At 38.9% G+C, this 14,139-nt stretch overlaps 1 protein-coding gene and 1 long non-coding RNA gene across 3 annotated transcripts in view; one reads left to right on the forward strand and one right to left on the reverse strand.

Moving 5' to 3' along the window:
- The window catches only part of LOC115220412 (tyrosine-protein phosphatase non-receptor type 13), a 278,782-nt gene that overhangs the window by 106,155 nt on the left and 158,488 nt on the right, over positions 1-14,139 (forward strand). The gene's annotated exons all lie outside the window — the stretch shown is intronic.
- Positions 1,003-14,139, reverse strand: part of LOC118766481 — a 16,185-nt gene continuing 3,048 nt past the window's right edge. Inside the window, exons 2-3 of the long non-coding RNA XR_005002420.1 lie at positions 7,702-7,704; positions 1,003-1,014 (exon numbers count right to left, since the gene is read on the reverse strand). This is a non-coding gene — a long non-coding RNA (uncharacterized LOC118766481). The remainder of the gene's footprint in view (positions 1,015-7,701; positions 7,705-14,139) is intronic.

Here is a 14,139-nt window from a genome sequence, read left to right on the forward strand (position 1 = left end):
TTTGATAGGAGCTAGCAAGGCCAGGGGCTACACTAGGTTCTATGGTTTTGGCTTGGTTTCTACAGCTGAATGCCCTTCCTATTACCAACCACTTTACAGAATGTACTGGGTGCTTTTTATGTGGCACCATCACCAGCACTTTTTATACGACACCATCATCAGTGCTTTTTACGTGGCACCTTTATCAGCACCTTTTATGTGATACCATCACCAGCGCTCTCTATGTGACACCATCACCAGAACTTTATGTGACACCATCACTAGTGCTTTTTATGTGACACCATCACCAGTGCTTTCTTGTGGCACCATCACCAGTGCTTTTTTGTGTGGCACTGTGGCTTTAGGATATCAATTCTGTTGCGGTGAATGTCTTCTTGAGAACGGCGATGCACTACATATCTTGGTCCATTGTCATCTTTTTAAGGCTCAGCGTTTTGAGATAAGCCTTCAACTCAGTCTTGTAATTTATGAAACCATTTCAAATATCTTTATCTCTTTTGATACCAACTTACCTGTGACACCATACCAATACATGCATGCACTTAGTTTTATGATACAAACTTTCATGTTAATTCATGGTGTTTCAGTCACCATCAATCACGACAAAATTATTTAACTAAATATTCCATTATTTTCAAAATTAATTGAAACAAAGCATTGAAGTTTAATAGAAATATGTTAACAAAAAGGTTAAAGTCTGAGACACACCATTCTTTTCATAGATCAGCATGGAAAAACTGTAGATTTGTATGGGTGGGACAGAGGGAGGTTCACAGTCAACTGGATCAATTTCAATATATGGGCGATAGTTTTTTCATTCCCTCCCTAAAGACAAACAAATAAAAAACTAATTGGTTCTGTTAGAATTCAAACTAAAGCCACAAAGGTGAACAGTAACTAAATATAGGTGGCCTGCATATGTAAAAAAAAATATTTTCCCATGGTTCCAGGCTTCATTTAACTTCTATGTAACATGGAAGTTCGTGGAAAAATAGGTTTCACATCATGGAATTCCTTGTTACAACAATACTTTTGTAACTGAAGTGATGCCTATACCATGACATATTTAATCCAGAATTACTGCTTTGACTACTCAGTAGTTTTTGTTGTAGTAGTAGTAGTAGTGGTGGTGGTGCTGGTGCTGGTGCTTGTAGTAGTAGTCCTTTCTATTATAGGCACATGGTTTGAAATTTTGGCATAGACATTCCAGCCATGAACCACCCCATTTTTTTAAAACCATTGTGCAGGAGACCCAAGACCACATTGTCCAATGCATCCTCTCCTTCCAAGACAGTAGAAGGGAAGTAGATTTGTGGAAGGTTTCACTTCTATTTCTAGTAGGGTTGAACAACTATCATAAGTAGAAGCTTCCATTGTGGTTGTAGTGGTGAATGATGATGTTGATGATGATAGTTGTTGTAAAGGGTGGTGATGATAGTAGTAGTAGTGTTCCTTACTATTATAGGCACATGGCTTGAAGTTTTGGCTTGTCAATTATACTGAATCCCCCTCCCCTCAAGTGCTTGACTGGTACTTAATTTATTAACCCCAAAAGGGTGAAAGGTAAAGTCAACCTGGATAGAATTTGAACACAGAATGTAAAGCCAAAGAAAATGCTGCTAAGCATTTTGCCAAATGTGTTAATGATCCTAACCCTTTCTAATGTAGGCACAAGGCCAGGGATTAGGTGATTGCATTGACACCAATACTTGACTGGTACTTTGTTTTACCAACCCCAAGAGGGCGAAGCGCAAATTCAACTGCATTGAAATCTGAATTCAGAACATGAAGTTGGAAGAAATGTTGCTCAGCATTTGTCTGGCATGCTGATGATTCTGCCAGCTCACTGCGATAATAATAATAATAATAATAATAATAATAATAATAATGATCTTTTCTACTGTAGGCACAAGGCCTGAAATTTTGGGGAAGGGTTGAGGATTTTGACCCCAGTGTTCAACTTGTACTTATTTTATCAACACCGGTTTTCAAGTGGTCATGGTGAGGACAGACCAACACACACACACACACACGACAGGCTTCTTTCACTTTCTGTCTACCAGATCCACTCAGAAGGCTTTTGTTGGCCTGAGGCTATAGTAGAAGACACTTGCCCAAAGTGCCACATGGTGGGACTGAACCGGGAACCATGTGGTTGAGAAGCAAGCGTCTTACCACACAGCCATGATGCCATATATATATATTATGATGATAATCTTCATTTAATGCCCATGTTCCATACTGGCATGGGTTGGGCAGTTTGACAAAGATCCAAGGAGTCAAGGACTGCATCATACTCCAGCGTCTGCTTGGGAATGGTAAATATATATATATATATATATATATATGTATGTATATATATATATGTATATATATATATAGTGTGTGTGTTTATTTGGCAAAAAGAAAAAAAAGAAAAAAAAGAAAATGACCAGGAGTTTCTGTGTGGTAAGTAGCTTGCTTACCAACCACATGGTCCTGTGTTCAGTTCTACTGCATGGCACCTTGGGCAAGTGTCTTCTACTATAGCCTTGGGCCGACCAAAGCCTTGTGAGTGGATTTGGTAGGCGGAAACTGAAAGAACCTGTTGTATATGTATGTAATATATATATATATATATAAATAACGGGAAGCTTTATGAAAATAAACAAAAGACGAAGGCAGGTGGAAAACAAACGAACAATTGTATTAGTATGGCGCTCAGGAAATATAAATAAAACAAGTCTTTAACGTTTCGAGCCTACGCTCTTCAACAGAAAGATACACAGAGAGAGAAAAACACAGAAAGAAGGAGAGAAAAAAAATGCGTGCAGTAGCTAACGAATCAACATGGCGATCTATATATATATATATGTGCGTATATATATATATATATATGTATGTATATATATATATATATATATATATATATGTATGTATGTGTATATGTTTGTATGTCTGTGTTTGTTCCCCCACCATCGCTTGACAGTCGACGTTGGTGTGTTTATGTCCCCGCAACTTAGTGGTTCACCAGAAAGAGACCAACAGAATAAGTACCAAGCTTGCAAAGAATAATCTCTGGGGTTGATTTGCTTGACTAAAGACGGTGCTCCAGCATGGCCACAGTCAAATGACTGAAATAAGTAAAAGAAATGAATTGGAAAATCCTGAAATACAATAGTATCCGTTTCAACACATGATTTCACATGAGTCAGACATATTTTCATAGAAGATTGGAGTTGGACACCGCTTGTATGATGGTGATGTTTGTTTACAACTGTCACATGATGTCAAGACAAGAAGGACACTTGATACAGTCTGTCTGTCTCTCTCTTTCTCACACACAAACACACACACACTGGAGCCTTTTTTTTTCAGTTTCTGTATACCAAATCCACTTACAAGTCTTTTGGTTGGCCCAGAGCTATAGTAGAAGACATCAGCACAATATGCTACACAGCGGGACAGAAATCAAAACCATGTGGTTGGGGAGCAAACTTCTGAACCACACAGTTACGCCTCCATCTATATATAACATATACGCATAAATAGATTACACACACACACACACACATAATCTATTTCCCCAGTTACAGCTGACTGTAATCATCTAAGTCTAAATAAATCAACAACAATAATTTATGTTGCCCTTGACAATAAAGACACCACTTCTTTAAGTAGGAGGTGGTATATATATATATATATATAACTATCTGCTTTTTAAACCGCTGAGGCAATGGAAGTGGGACATAAACCCCTGTAAGAAATAGAGAAGAAACAACAACCCTGAACAAAAAAAAATACACTTTATGATTGACCTGTTTGACCTAACAGTCAAATCTCCCACAAATCATATGCTATGTTTCAAGGAAAATAAAAAAGAAGGGACATATCTTTTATCTGTTAATTGTTTCAGTCTTTGGATTGCGGTCATGCTGGAGCACGGTTTTGAAGAGTTTAATCCAAGGACTTAATCTTGTAAGCCCTCTGGTTCTTGTTCTGTCAGTCTCTTTTATTGAACCTCAAAGTTACAGGAATGTATAAACAAGCATGGGTGGGTGGCCAAACACAAAAGACACACACAAAGATATATCTATATATATCATCATCATCATCATCATCATCGTTTATTTATATATATATATATATATATATAGGCGCAGGAGTGGCTGTGTGGTAAGTAGCTTGCTAACCAACCACATGGTTCCAGGTTCAGTCCCACTGCGTGGCATCTTGGGCAAGTGTCTTCTGCTATAGCCCCGGGCCGACCAATGCCTTGTGAGTGGATTTGGTAGACGGAAACTGAAAGAAGCCTGTCATATATATGTATATATATATATATATGTGTGTGTTTGTGTGTCTGTGTTTGTCCCCTTAGCATTGCTTGACAACCGATGCTGGTGCGTTTACGTCCCTGTCACTTAGCGGTTCGGCAAAAGAGACCGACAGAAAAAGTACTGGGCTTACAAAGAATAAGTCCCGGGGTCGATTTGCTTGACTAAAGGCGGTGCTCCAGCATGGCCGCGGTCAAATGACTGAAACAAGTAAAAGAGAGAAAGAGAATATGGGTACAGGATGTCACCAACTGTAAACAACATGAAGTACAAAAAGAAACATGTTAAATATGCAAACAATGAAAGAAAAAAAAATGGAAAACAGGACAAGTAACACAAAGAACAACTCCTCGGCGAGCTGACAGATACGTTAGTGCACAGGGCGAAATGCTTAGCGGTCTTTCGTCTGTCGTTACGTACTGAGTTCAAATTCCGCCGAGGTCGACTTTGCCGATAAATAAAAGTACCAGTTTCGCACTGGGGTCGATGTAATCGACTTAATCCCTTTGTCTGTCCTTGTTTGTCCCCTCTATGTTTAGCCCCTTGTGGGCAATAAAGAGATATATATGTATGAAGGACATCTTTCTATTTCCACCTATCAAATCCACTCACGTGGCTTCAGTTGGCCTGGGGCTGTAGTAAAAACATTAAATGTTCCACACTATGGGATTGAACTCCAAGACCACATGGATGAGATGCAAGCTGCTTAACCATACAACTGCGCCTGAAACTACATGTGTATGTGTGTGTGACAAATCCATCTTGATGTAATTGTTAGTTAATATTTAACCCAATTAATCCTGTAATCTCTACATTCCTAATGAACTGATGTGACTAACAAACTAAAACCTTGATTTAGAACCACTTATTTATTATGACCTTTATTAATTTCTTTACCATATAATTAAACAAAAAGGACAGTAAAAACAATTGAAACAAGGTTACGACCCATACCAAACTTTGTAAGTACCCTACCACAACTGGGATTACAACTGGGGATAAGGGCAAAATAGTGAAGAGTATAAAAGAACAAACAAAGGAAAGGGTATGTACAATATATTGAGGTATATTGTGTGGTCAAGGAGTTGCTTTGCAACCAGGGCTGTGGAGTCAAAACAAAAAAGCTTTGACTCTGACTCCTCTACCATTGGCACCTCCGACTCTGACTTCTCTTTATGCAATTAAGTGATTGTGGTCTAGATATCTCATAAAACTTATGCATACGCTTGTACTTTGAGTAGGCCTATATGTTATAACTGGTTTATATTAAAGAATAAAGATATTGGGAGTCGGAGTCGGTGTAGTTTTACCGACTCTGACTCCGACTCTGACTCCGACTCCACAGCCCTGTTTGCAACCTTCTGGTTTTGGGCTCAGTTCCACTGCATGACACCTTAGGCAAGTGTCTTTAACTGTAGCCCATGACAACCAATGCCTTGTGAGTTAATTTAGTTGACAGAAACTGTGTGGAAGTCCATTGTGTGTGTGTATGAAGGTATATGTGTTTGGGTCTGTCTTTGCCCCTCCCCTCCCCTTGTTTGACAACAGGTGATGGTTTGGTTGCATCCTCACAACCTAGCAGTTTGGTAAAAGTGATCAACGGAATATGTACTTCTTTAAAAACTAAATAAGTCCTGGGGTCAATTCGTTTGTCCAAACCCTTCAAGGCAGTGAGTGGCTCCAGCAAGGCCATGGTCTGAAACCAGTAAAAGATGAAAGTTATAAACGTTTACAAGTAAATCCAAAGAAATTCCAGGATGTTAATTTCTTACAAGGAGTGACCGATCCACCATATCAAACCAAAGCCTTGGTATTGGCCTCTCTATTTCTTCTTTCGGTGTTGGGTTTTCGACTCCTTGTGGCAAGTCAGCTTCATTCTTATATTCTTTTACATCTTTCAGTCATTTGAGTGAGGGCCATGCTGCAGCATCGCCTTTAATCAAACAAACTGATCCCAGGACTTATTCTTTGTAAGCCTAGTACTTATTGTATAGGGCTCTTTTGCCGAACCACTAAGTTTTGGGGACATAAGCACACCAACATCGGTTGTCAAGTGATGGAGGGTGTACAGACACACACATAAATATACATATATGTATATATGATGAGCTTCTTTCAGTTTCCGTCTACCAAATCCATTCACAAGGCTTTGGTCAGCCAGAGGTTATAGTAGAAGATACTTACCTACGGTGCCACGCTGTGGGACTGAACCCAGAACCATGTGGTTGGGAAGCAAGCTTCTTACCACACAGCCACACTTCTGCCTGTGTAGCAACGCCTGAAAAATAATTTTTTTTTTTCTCCTCTGATCGTTTATAGATTCAGTTGTTTGAGATTCTAGAGCAGACAATGGACATCCTTTTTCGAGAAGTAGGTCACTTGATACAGCTCATCATCTCACTTCACATACTACTAAAAAAAAAAAACTCCTGGTAATCTTTCATTAGTGACGCTACTCAGAAAGTTCTGGGGCTGTGGTTATTCCTCATGACTGTTCTGGATCTTACCCTCCCCTCGCACAAATTGGATTTCCCAGTAATTTTAGCGTCGTAGATAATTACAACAGGGTTGAATTAACAGCGATTATCTTTTTTTTTACTTGTTTCAGTCATTTGATTGTGGCCATGCTTGGGCATTGCCTTGAAGCGTTTAAGTCAGACAAATTGACTCGAGTACCTTTTTCATTTTTTTTCCTACTTTTTGTCCTTATTCTGTTGGTCTCTTTTTGCCAAGTTGCGGGAACGTAAACAAACCAACACTGGTTATTAAGTGGTGGTGGGAGATAAACACAAGGACACATACACGCAGACATACACACATGCAGACGCACACACAGACATGCGCGCGCACACACACACACACATTTTATACATGCAATGGTCTTCATTCAGTTTCCACCTACTAACTTCACTCACAAGATTTTGATCCATCCAAGGTTACAGTAGAAGACACTTGCCAAAGGTGCCATGTCATGGGACTGAACCTGGAACCATATGGCTGGGAAGCAAACTGCAAGCCACACAACCATATCTACCCCTGATTAGGCGGGGAACAAATATTACGGTTCAGCTAACAAACATCCTTGTCTAGCCTAGCAAGCAAGAGAGACAACTCTGCAGAGTTTCTCTCTTCCAGTCTACCTTCAGTGGAATTATAATCTTTGCCATTGCCTACTGGCCCTTTAATACTAACCAGCTTTTACTATCTATATAAGAAATATTACTGGCCCTGTAATACTAACCAGCTTTTACTATCTATATAAGAAATATTACTGGCCCTGTAATACTAACCAGCTTTTACTATCTATATAAGAAATATTACTGGCCCTTTAATACTAACCAGCTTTTACTATCTATATAAGAAATATTTCTGGCCCTTTAATACTAACTCGCTTTTACTATATAAGAAACTAGCAGTATTGCCCGGCGTTGCTCGGGTTTGTAAGGGAAATAACTATATAAGCATTTTTAGAGATGTAAAGTATAATAGCCATCTCAATACGGCTAACCACAAAGGGGTGGGGGGGTACTGTAGCTTTTTACGTTTTGAGATTTAATGATAAATTTTTAGAGAGTTACTTCCCTTATATATGCCAAAAATGCATTAAAAATGGGAAAAATTGATGGTAAATTTTTTTTTAATCGTAGACTCATCGTAGACGCACGCTAATACCCAGAAGGGCTCGATATGAATCACGACTATAAGATACCCGGTTTTGGTTACACTGCACCGCAAAATGTGGGAGTAGTTAGGAATCTAAATCGTAGGAGACAGACACACAACCTTACTTTTATATATAAAGATATTACTGGCCCTGTAATACTAACCAGCTTTTACTATATATAAGAAATATTTGTAAAAAGCATTGATTGGTGCTAGCATATGAAACTAATTGATTATTTATGGCATATTTATTTAATAAAAAGCTGATGCTGGTACTTGCAGCAGCGGTAAGATATGTTGTGATTGATCTTGGTGATATATATATATATATATATATATATATATATTGTATTGCTGTTGCTGGTGAGGATGTTGTTGTTTAACCCCAGGTCTGCCTTAAACATGTAGTCATTAGTAGCATTCCAGCTATGATCATTACTTCTAGGGGTTTTTTGTCCCCCATGCATCTAAGCAGAGTTGTCTCAGCTGTATTGTAGGCTCCTTGAGCTAATCAATGCATGGAGCTCAATAGTATTCATTGCTTGGTAGCAAGCCGCAGCACACATAGATCATAATTTGGCCCCTAGACATGTGGTGACCCCAAACAACTACCCAGTGTGCCCATGCCTTAAGATGGCATTGTAACAAAGATTACCATATCCAGTGTATTTTTGTTATTTTCAATACTGTAGGGTGTGATTCGATGGTGATTTGACTGCTATTTTTAACAGGTTGAGTGACCATGTGGAGGCACTTTCTTTGATTATGGTGGTAGTGTTATTGATGGTGTGTGCATGTGTGTGTGTGTGTTGGTAGTTTTGCTAATGGTAGGGGGTTATTTTAGCATCACCTGATCTCTTCCATCACCTTCACCTATGTACACACACACACACACACACTATAATCTATCTTACACATTTACACACAAAAGCTGGCCTACAACACTCCACATATTAACACTTAAGCACTCACATACAAAAATAAAAAAAGGAAAATGAAATAAGCCCTATTCCACTCCCTGCTCCCCCCCATCTGCTGCTGATTTCCATCCCCCACCCCTACCTTACTAATTCATACCCTGATGCCCTTCCAATGCTTCTCAGCAGAGAATTGTGTCAGACTGACTTATTGACCAATCAGAACAGTCTTTACACAGCAACTAACAGCTGTTGTCATTTTGTAAAATGAAACACACTTTACCCTTTCTTTCTCTCACACTTTTTCTATAACTTTCTATCTGTCTATTTGTCTGTCTGTCTGTCTCACTCTGTATCTCTGTCTGTCTCACTCTCTATCAATGTGTACCTGTCTATCTATGTATGTATGTCTATGTATTTACGTCTGTTTATCTTTATATATGTCTCTCTATCTCTCTCCATGTATCTATCTATCTATGTCTGTCTTATCTATCTATGTCTGTCTGTCTATCTATCTGTCTGTCTATCATGTACCTGTCTATATCTATGTATGTATGTCTGTGTATTTATGTCTGTTTATCTGTCCGTATGTATGTGTGTCACTATCTAAGTATCTCTCTCTCTATCACTCTCTGTATAACTGTCTATCTATCTATCTATCTATCTATCTATCTATCTATCTATCTATCTATCTATCTATCTATCTATCTATCTATCTATGTATCTATCTATGTATCTGTGTCTCTATCTATCTATCTATCTATCTATCTATCTATCTATGTATCTGTGTCTCTATCTATCTATCTATCTATCTATCTATGTATCTATCTATCTATGTATCTATCTATCTATGTATCTGTGTCTCTATCTATGTATCTGTGTCTCTATCTATCTATCTATCTATCTATCTATCTATCTATCTATCTATCTATATCTGTTTGTCTATGTCTCTCTGTCTATCTGTCTGTCTGTCTATTTGTGGAATCAAGTCTAAAACCTACCCACCTTCCTCCCTCGTCTGAGTTATGTCCCTTTAAGGAGTGTCTTCTTTTTAAGTTTAATGCCGTTCATGCGTGCACACACACACACACACGCGCACTTATATAGATAGACACATATGTATGTATGTGGAGTTTTCTGAAATGTGTTTGCTGCCAATTTCTCTTGCCAAACTTCAACAACAAATGGAAAATCCAGCATTGTTTGAACCATGCAAGGAATGCCAGTCGCTGCCTTTTATGACCAAACAAGTTTTTCCATGCTGAAACTCCGAGACCAATACAGAGCTACTTGTGTATAATAAGACAGCTGTAATTCCTGCCCCTTTTGTAGGGATCAGAAATCTGGGTCACCGACAGTGATATCTGACTCACTTGGAATGTTTCCATTAGCAATACCTTCATAGGATCCTCAAAATCTGCTAACATACTCCAATGATGATCATACAATTTGTGGGGAAAGGGAATCGTTGCTTGTATTGGACCAGGTTATCCAATCATCATCATCATTGTTTAACGTCCGTTTTCCATGCCAGCATGGGTTGGACGGTTTGACCGGGAATCTGGGAGGCCAGGAGGCTGCACCAGGCTCCAGTCTGATCTGGCAGTGTTTCTACAGCTGGATGCCCTTCCTAACGCCAACCACTCCATGAGTGTAGTGGGTGCATTTTACGTGCCACCGGCACAGGTGCCAGGGGAGGCTGGCAACAGCCACGATCGGTTGGTGCTTTTTATGTGCCACTGGCACGGAAGCCAGTCGAGGCGGCACTGGCATCGGATGGTGCTTTTTATGTGCCACTGGCACAGGTATCCAACTACAATTTATGTGATTTTCATTTTAGTGCATAATTTCAAAGAGATTTAGCTTCTATTTTTAGCAGGTCAAGTGACCATTTGTCTTTTCTTCTTTCAGCCATTGGGCTGCGATTATGCTGGGACATAATCAGACATAATCCCTTGCGTTAACACTTGTGTTTCAAGACAAGAACTTGTTTTTATCCTTTTGGCTTGGGTAGGATTTGAACTCAATATATTTTTTAACAGGCTTAGTCATCAACCATAGGCATACATCTCCTCCTCCTCCTCCTCGTCATCATTCTTTTAACGTCTACGTTCCCATGCTTGTATGTATCAAACAATATTATTGGGACAGATTTCTCTACAGTCACATTCCCTTCCTCTCACTAACCCTCATCAGTTTCTAAAGAAGGTAACTTTTATCTTTGACCAGACATGTTTTTTTTCACAGAAGTTTGGTTACAGAGTGACACTTAGGTGCTCTTTTGGTGTGTGATCTACAAGGAAGATTACTTAAAGTTACTTTTTAAATTATTTTGTACATACTTAGCATTGGAAATGTATTTTTACAAAATTCTTACTATAAAAATAATAAGAAAACCATATGATAATTAAAATAAGTGGGACATGGTGCAGCCTCCTGGCTTCCCAGACCCCAGTTGAACCATCCAACCCATGCCAGCATGGAAAACGGACGTTAAACGATGATGATGATGATATATATGTGTATATTTATATATATGATAGGTTTCTTTCAGTTTCTATCTACACAATCCATTCACAAGGGCTACAGTAGAAGATAGATGCCCAAAGTACCACGCAATGGGACTGAACTTGGAACCATGTGCTTGGGAAGTAAATACTTTACCACAAACCACGTGTGTGTGTGTTATGCACACCTGCAGCCATCACTTGAAATCAAAGATAACCTGGTGGGATTTTACCTACGTTTTACTAATTGTTTTAAGTCCCCTATGATATTCCAAGTAGATGTTGGCACTCTTTAAGCTCTTCTGTCCTTCACTCATTGGCGCATCCAGGATGTGAGACCTGGAAGAAAAGAGAACTGCTTCAGCATCACCTTGTAGTAATTATTTTATCAATCCTGGGAGACTGGGCTAACCCTACCAGGATTTGAACTCAGAGCTCCGAACCAGAACAAATACTGATGTCACATTATGGTACAAGGCCAGCAAGTTCCGAGAGGGGGTAAGTGGATTACATCAGCCCCCAGTGCTTACCTGAAACTTATTTTTATTGACCCTGAAGGAATGAATGACAGAGTTGACCCCAGCTGCATTTGAACTCAGAATGGAAAGACGGATGAAATGCCACTAAGCATTTTGCCTGGTATGCTAACGATTCTGCTCATTGCCTTAACCAGAACAAATATTGTAATGCATTTTGTCCAGTACATGTATTTAACCACTCAGCTGCCTCTGTCTGACTCTGTGTGTGTGTGTGTGTGTGTGAGATCCTCATCATCCTTTAATATCTGTGTTTGTGTCGCCCCCACCACCACCACCACCACCACCACTTGATAACTGGTGTTGGTTTGTTTACGTCATTGTAACTTAGCAGTTTGGCAAAAGAGACCAATAGAATAAGCAACAGGCTTAAAAAAAAATTTCTTTTTGTAAATATGCACTGTTTTTGATTACCCTCACTTCATGGAGGAGCCCCAGCATGGCCACAGTCTGACAGAAGCAAAAGATTGCCAATTAGGACTGGTCTTTTAGTATTTGGATCTTATCTCAGGAATGGAATGGACAACACAGCTTGCAATTTGTTTTTATTGATAACTAAGGCACCACCATACAACAGACACACACAAATACATGCATACATTATATGCATACACACACACAGATGTATATATATATATATATGTATTTGTGTTGTATCTATGTTTGTACATGTATGTGTGTGTGTGTGTTGTGTGTGTGTGTGTGTATGCTTGTGAGTAATGTAATACAGTAATAATAATAATAATAATAATAATAATAATAATAATAATGACGACGATGATGATGATAATTTTCCAAGCGTTTCTTGAAGAATTCATTACCCAACTGTTGTTCTAAGAACATCTCTAAGTGAGGAAGATGATAAAATAGTCTGTGAGTGGAATCAAAAGTTGCCAAACCCCCACATGCCAAACCCCCATCATCTAATGAAATCATGAGAAGTTCTACCAACCACCACCACTACCACACTCCACACCTGCCCCTCCCTTTTCCTCCCCTCCCTCTGTTTCTCGCTTTTTGCTCTGTTTCTCTCACACAAGGCTTCATACATACATCACCCCTCCCTGTGTGTGTGTGTGTATGTGTGTGTATATATATATGTATATGTATATATGTACCAATTTGCTGCCACTTCTTAGCCTCAAATAAAATCAAAGAAGAGAAAGAGAAAAATGGTATTTCATAAGCGTTCTCTTTTGAGTTGCATGCCCCAGTGGAACAAGTCTCTTTTACCTTTTCTGTGTGTGTATATGTTTGTGCATGCATGTATGTTGTGTGTGTGTGTGTGTTGTGTATGTATATAAACATGTATATATCTATGATGTACTTTTGCTTACCTATTCACTGACTTTGGTTCTCGCCATTAAGCAAACTCTTTGACATAATGAATGATTGTATCTGTATCCGTGTGTGCGCGTGTGTGTGTGCGTGCGTGCACACATGTGTACAGGTTGTATGTGCCTATATATAACTGTATATTTACACACGCACACACACACACATACAGAAATATAGGAGTGTGTGTGTGTGGTGTATGTAGATAGTTATATATATATCATAGCCAAAATCTCCGACTACTACAGCCTTTCCCCTAATAACTTATCATCTCTGCCTCCGCCTTCTTCCAAAGTAAACTCCAATCCCTTTTTACCAAAAATCCCCCATTCCAGCACGCTGCCACTGATAGAGTTCAACTGTTTGTCTTGCCTGCTGATATAATAACCCTACACACACACACACACACACAGGCACTCACTCACTCACATACACACCCGGATCTATCCATTTCTCTCTCTCTCTCTCTCTCTCTCTCTATATATATATATATATATATACATACGCACATAAACTATAACTGAGATATATATATATATAAGTAAAAACTGGAAACCACTAATTAAAAGAGCATCACAGTGTGGGTGTTTGTGGGTGCACGTGGATTTGGCTGCTGTGATGTAAAAGTCTTACAAATCTGCCACAAGCAGTGTGTTGTGTTGACTGCCTTAGAATTGGTTCCATTACCCAGTATGTCTTTTATGTAAGTAACACACTTTTGACCTTTTCTTCAAACCAAGCTTAACTCTTCTTTCCTATTGACCTGAGTGTTCCGTGTGTGTATGTATACATACATACATATATATATATACACACACACACACATACATACATATATACATACATGTATATATTATATGTATTATGT

The sequence above is a fragment of the Octopus sinensis genome, linkage group LG16, assembly GCF_006345805.1.
Source record: "Octopus sinensis linkage group LG16, ASM634580v1, whole genome shotgun sequence".
In the NCBI taxonomy this organism is placed as follows: Eukaryota; Metazoa; Mollusca; class Cephalopoda; order Octopoda; family Octopodidae; genus Octopus; species Octopus sinensis.